The 6895-nt window shown below is 38.5% G+C and overlaps 1 long non-coding RNA gene across 1 annotated transcript; it reads left to right on the top strand.

The window, feature by feature from the left end:
- Window positions 1-3346: 3346 nt before the first annotated feature.
- On the top strand, window positions 3347-6560 carry LOC147007135 (uncharacterized). The gene is made up of 3 exons (XR_015054373.1): window positions 3347-4548; window positions 4649-4825; window positions 4923-6560. It is a non-coding gene; the product is annotated as an uncharacterized LOC147007135 (long non-coding RNA).
- The last annotated feature ends 335 nt before the right edge of the window (window positions 6561-6895 follow it).

Below are 6895 nucleotides of genomic sequence, written 5' to 3'. Positions count from 1 at the left end.
AATGGCTGTAAAAACGGTCATTTTTTTATTTCCCCTTTTAACCTCGGAGCTCTCTATTCAAATAGCCCATACAACAAGATAAAGATTTGTTAAAGGTGATTCTAAAGAAATATCTGAAACATCGAAGCCTCGGGGCACTCTCTATTCAAATAACCCATACAACAAGATAAAGATTTGTTAAAGGTGATTCTAAAGAAATATCTGAAACGTCTAAGCCCCGGGACACTCTTTATCAAATAACCCATACAACAAGATAAAGATTTGTTAACGGTGATTCTAAAGAAATATCTGAAACGTCTAAGCCTCGGGGCACTCTTTATCAAATAGCCAATGCATATTGTTTAGCTCACTCATTGAACCTATAAACATTTGTTCATTCTCAAATTCCTTCAATAGTTTAATTTTCTTTGCACAATAATCCCCATCTAAAATATTGAAAAACAAAACATTTGAATCTTTATATTTTTTAAGATACCCCTTTTGTGCCATTACGAAATGATAAACTTCTCTTAATGATCTCATCTGGCCACCGCCCGAGTTGCAAATCATTTTTGTACATAAACCATGCCATAAAAAAGTTTTGTTTCAAATGTTTTCAGTTCATGCCGTGAAAATGAGGAAGTGTTTTTTTTGACACGGCCGTGCTGTGTGAATGAGGAAGTGGTTTTGGACTGTCATGCTGTGAAAAAATAGGAACTATTCTGTGAGACAAGGTCTCGTGTTTATATTTTATCTCAGAACACGAACTGAAAACATTTGAATCAAAACTTTTATGGCGTGGTTTATGTACAAAAATGATTTGCAACTCGGGCGGTGGCCAGATGAGATCATTAAGAGAAGCTTGTCATTTCCTGTGCCCACACCCAATGATTAAGCAATCTCCTCATCGTTGCTTTATAAGCGGTTCGCCAGACAAAGTTTCTGCCAGACGGGATTTTCATTTTTACAACTGAGGCATGGACGATCTTTCTTCCGATGATGCCAACAGCCCACTACAGAGTTGGTAAGTTTGTGTATGCTTTTCTCTTTGAACGATGAAGCAAATGATTATTAATTAAATCATGATAATTCTGATATATATATATATATTTTTTTTTTCCCTGACAGGGCATTGGAAGAAATTGAGTTTACATATCACGACGTGGTTCATGAAATTAATACTCTTATTGAAGAGATCAATGATTTTAGAAGAGAATTGAAAGACATTTACAATGAGTGGCATGAAGTCTTATCACGTCCTCTCATCTCGAAGGAATTAAACCAATGGTGAGACACGTGTGTGTGTGCCTCTCTCTCTGTCTGTCTTTCTACCTACCTCTCTCTGCTCTTATTGAAGAGGCCAATGATTTATAATGACTGGTCTCTGATCTCGAATGAATTAAACCAATGGTGAGGCACGTGTGTGTGTCTATGTGTGTGTGTGTGTGTGTGTGTGTGTTGCTTTCCCTGTCTGTCTCTTCATCTATACCCTTGACTTATTATTTTTTTTTTTCAGCACTATCGCACAACATCAGCTGTTGAAGCAATCTTGTACAACACATGATTTTCTGGAGGTAAATATTTCTGAATTATTATTAATATCACTCGTACAACACATGATTTTCTGGAGGTAAATATTTCTGAATTATTATTAATATCACTCTCTCTTTAGAATGTCGTCTTATGTTGGTTGCATCATTAGTTTGGACGTGGTTTTGTCAGTACACTGGAATTCATTTTATTGACCTTGAAAGGATGACAGGCTCCTGGTGTGTTAATTCAGTGGTCAACGAGGCTTATTCATATTACCATGTAATTATCTTTATAGAACCTAATTATTATCCACTTTTTGTTTCAAAACAGAATATGGTGTCTGAGTTTCGAAATCACAAGACATCTGAAGAAGATTGCTGGGAAAGATTATACATTCTCGCAAATGAATATTTAATATTTTCAATATTAATAAATTATATTTGTTTTGTTTACAATTACTTGATTCTGAATTACAAGAAAAGGATAAAAGAGATGTAAAGGGGGGAGGGGGTGGGGGGGGGGGAGGGGGGGGGTAGGTGCGCTCCCCCAATGACCCATCACCCCCTCATCCCATCCCTCCCCTCCCCATGTGTGTGTGTGGGGAAGGGTGGGGGTGGGATGAGGGAGGTGGTGGGTCAAAGGTGGGGGCGCACAGGGGGATGAGGGGGGGTGGGGCTTGTGTGGGCGGGGCTTCGGTGGGGGCTTGTGTGGGCGGGGTGTGTGTGTGGGTGGGGCTTGTGTGGGCGGGGTTTTATGTGGGTGGAGCTTGTGTGGGAGGGGTTTATGTGTGTGGAGTTTTTGTGTGGAGCTTGTGTAGGCAGGGCTTATGTGGGAGGGGTTTATGTGGGCAGGGTTTATATGGGCAGGGGTTTATGTGGGTGGAGCTTGTGTGGGAGGGGTGAATGTGGATGAGGCTTATGTGGATGAGGTTTGTGTGGATAAATGGATGGGTGGAGAGATGGAGGGATGGGTGGATGAGTGGAGCTTGTGTGGATGGTTGGATAATTTTTTAATTAAATAAACATGTTGTGTGTGTGGGGAACTAATTAACTAATCACTAATTATGTGAATATGATGAATATGGGTGGAGCTTGTGTGGGGTTTGTGTGTGTGGAGCTTGTGTGGAGTTTTTGTGTGGAGCTTGTGTGGAGCTTGTGTGGGGTTTGTGTGGGGTTTGTGTGGGCGGGGCTTCGGTGGGAGGGGCGTGTGTGGGCGGGGCTTCGGTGGGAGGGGCGTGTGTGGGCGGAGTCAAAAAGGGGCGGAGTCAAAAAAATTCAATTTATTGGAGCGTGTGTGGTGGGGTTTGTGTGGGCGGGGGCTTGTGTGGGCGGGGCTTGTGTGGGTGGAGTCAAAAAGGGGCAGAGTCAAAAAATTTCAATTCATCTTTGTCTTTTGTAATTCCTGTGAATAAAATGAACCTAAAATCTCTTCCCCTTCCAAATCATATATCTTATAAGTCCAAGGAACCGTATCTATTACATCAACAATTTAAAAAAGCTCGTTGGTCCATCTTTTCGTATAACCTTTTTCAAAATGAGATTTCCACCTATATATTCTTACGATATCACCAACTTTGAACTTAGGTTTTCTGACATTAATCTCTTTTTCATATTTTAATTTTGTAAATGTTTCTGATGGTTTCATATTTGTTGCCGTGTGAATCGTGTCATTATACTTATCCACAATATCCTGAATAAAAGATGACCATTGTTGTGAACCGAGTTGTGTGAATTTTTTATATAGTCTCTCTTTTAAGGTACGATTAAAACGTTCAACAACAACTGCCTTCCCTTCATTAAAGGTACTGTATAATGTAATAGTTATTTTTTAGAAAATTCAAAAATGTCTTGTTATAAAACTCTCTACCCTCATCAGTCCACAATTTTTTAGGTTTTCTCTTACTTTTATTAAATATCTGTTGAAAAGCTAACATAAGAGTATTACCTGTTTTGTTTTTTAAAGGGACAACCCACACATATCTACTCCTCAAATCAATAACGGTTAAAGCATACTTGTACCCCTTAGTAGGGTAAGAATACTGATTCTGGCTCACTTTTCCCCATGTAAATGAATGGGGGATTTTCAGCGATTCATATTTTTTTCCCTAAAAATAAATCCCCTTTTTATCCCAAGGTATATTTATTTGTCTCCCCTTTTAACTTGGAGGTTGAACCTCATTGAATTGAACACCTGGGGGTTGAACAGCTCACTCATTGAACCTATAAAGATTTGTTCATTCTCAAATTCCTTCAATAGTTTAATTTTCTTTGCACAATAATCCCCATCTAAAATATTGACAAACAAAACATTTGAATCTTTATATTTTTTAAGATACCCCATTTGTGCCATAACGAAATGATAAACTTCTCTTAATGCTCTTGTTTGACCACCTCCTGAGCCACAGGTTATTTTTTGTTAAGCCCCGCCCACTTTTCTTTAAGCCCCGCCCACTTTCCACAAGGTATTCAATAAGCCCGCCCACTTTTCTTTAAGCCCCGCCCACTTTTGCTAAGCCCCGCCCACTTTTGCTAAGCTCCGCCCACTTTTCATAAGGTATTTTTCTAAGCCACGCCCACTTTTCCTAAGCCCCGCCCACTTTTGCTAAGCTCCGCCCACTTTTCATGAGGTATTTTTTCTAAGCCACGCCCACTTTTCCTAAGCCCCGCCCACTTTTCATAAGGTATTTTTTCTAAGTCACGCCCACTTTTCCTAAGCTCCGCCTACTTTTGCTAAGCCCCGCCCACTCTTACATCATTTCCAGTTCATCTCTGACTCACAAAGAAATCACTAGAAAATTACAGGATGTTATGGTTTTGAAAAATTTCCCAATGAAGGCTTGCCTAGGCTTGCCCAGGGAATTTCCAAAGGAAACCACACCCACCAGTCTTTCTCTATAAAAGCTTCAAACCCAGGCTCCATTTTAAACATTTGTTTTTGCTGGCAATGGTGTTTTGTGTGCTTGTCTCGAACTCTCTGTCTTCTATGGAACTAAACCTTCAAGTTGATGAACTGGATTCAAACCTCTTATCTATTGAGGTAAGATTTTTTATTTTCCTATTTTCAAACTTTGATTGAAGCATACTCATTTAATAATTAAATAACTTAATTAATACATTATTATTATTTTCTCTCACAGGAAATTGTGTCTGAAATACGAAATGAAAATACTGCTTTTGCTACAACTTGGGGGGAAATTGTTGGCTTGGTTGAAGACCTTGAGTGGGATGACTTTGGTGTTCCTTGGAACTCTCTGTCTTGTATGGAACTAAACCTTCAAGTTGATGAACTGGATTCAAACCTCTTATCTATTGAGGTAAGATTTTTTATTTTCCTATTTTCAAACTTTGATTGAAGCATACTCATTTAATAATTAAATAACTTAATTAATACATTATTATTTTCTCTCACAGGAAATTGTGTCTGAAATACGAAATGAAAATACTGCTTTTGCTACAACTTGGGGCGAAATTGTTGGCTTGGTTGAAGACCTTATGAGCGACCAAGACCCACAGAACGAGTTCGTCCTTGATGACCCAACCAAAGAGTTATACCTTGGAGACCAGCAAAATCCTGAAAAAGAGTTTTACAGCAATAGTACTCATTGTGAGTTATCAAGACAATACCCACTGAACAAGTTATACCTTGATGAGCCAGAATACAAGTTTTACCTTGGAGACTCACAAATTTTGAAAAAATCAAGAAATGAGTTCTGCCTTGATGGTTTAAATAACTACCTTGGAGACTCAGGAAAAGGGTTCTGCCAAGATGGTTCTAAATATGGGACCTACCTTGGAGACTCACAAATTTTGAAAAAATCAGTAAATGAGTTCTGCCTTGATGGTTTAAATAACTACCTTGGAGACTCAGGAAAAGGGTTCTGCCAAGATGGTTCTAAATATGGGGCCGACCTTGGAGACTCACAAATTTTGAAAAAATCAGTAAATGAGTTCTGCCTTGATGGTTTAAATAACTACCTTGGAGACTCAGGAAAAGGGTTCTGCCAAGATGGTTCTAAATATGGGTCCTACCTTGGAGACTCACAAATTTTGAAAAAATCAGTAAATGAGTTATCCTTAAGAGACTTTGTAAGTTGGTTTTACTTTGAATACTTGAAATGTGGGTTCTGGATTGATAACTCACAATGTGATACATATCTTGGAAACTCAACGGGAATGTGGTTATACCTTGAAGACTTGGAAAGTTGGGTTTATGTTGGACACTTGAAACTTTTTTGGGGGCTTTTATTTATTTATTTATTTATTTATTATTATTATTATTTTATTTATTTATATTTTGGAGACTTTTGGAGTTGCTATCACTCTTTGGGATCTAAACCTATCGATGTAGTTCTTTGTCGGATGGTGCTTGATGGGAGCAAGATCAAGAAAGTTCTGGGAAGAAAGTGCAGGCTTACTCCCCTTTTTACGTCATCAAACCTGAAAGCCTTAAAAGACAGAATTGGAAGAAGAAAAAAAAACGTAAAAATATATATATATATATATAGGTGGAAATCTCATTTTGAAAAAGACATTGTGTTGGGCGAGGATTGAGTTGGGGTTGAGATTTTGAATGTGAGGGTTGGGGTTGAGATTTTGAATGTGAGGGTTGGGACACACACACATACACATCAACAAACAAAAGTTAAGCCTTGACTATTCAGTTGAGGATTCTGTGTTTGGGGTTCACAGATCTAAGAACGTCCCCCTTGACACACATTATATACTGTTATACACCTCGGACTTGGCCCTCGAGTGTCCACAACGGTGTATAGTAGGAGGGAGTGAAGCGCCAACCTATTGCTCCCATTGCACACACACACACACACACACACACACACACACACACACACACACAAACAAAAGTTAAGCCTTGACTATTCAGTTGAGGATTCTGTGTTTGAGGTTCACAGATGTAAGAACGTCCACCCGTTGACACACATTATATACTGTTATACACCTCGGACTTGACCCTCGAGTGTCCACAAAGGTGTATTATCTGCTTAGTTTTGTCTTTTGTAATTCCTGTGAATAAAATGAACCTAAAATCTCTTCCCCTTCCAAATCATATATTTTATAAGTCCAAGGAACTGTATCTATTACATCAACAATTTTAAAAAGTTCTTTCGTCCATCGTTCAGTAAAACCCTTTTCAAAATGAGATTTCCACCTATATATTCTTACGATATCACCAACTTTGAACTTAGGTTTTCTGACATTAATCTCTTTTTCATATTTTAATTTTGTAAATGTTTCTGATGGCTTCATATTCGTTGACGTGTGAATCGTGTCATTATACTTATCCACAATATCCTGAATAAAAGATGACCATTGTTGTGAACCGAGTTGTGTGAATTTTTTATATAGTCTCTCTTTTAAGGTACGAT

The sequence above is a fragment of the Eptatretus burgeri genome, unplaced genomic scaffold (assembly GCF_056783735.1).
Source record: "Eptatretus burgeri isolate ZD-2024b unplaced genomic scaffold, Ebu_testis_v1 Ebu_testis_scaffold_597, whole genome shotgun sequence".
Classification (NCBI taxonomy): Eukaryota; Metazoa; Chordata; class Myxini; order Myxiniformes; family Myxinidae; genus Eptatretus; species Eptatretus burgeri.
This window is presented reverse-complemented; position numbering and strand designations above follow the sequence as displayed.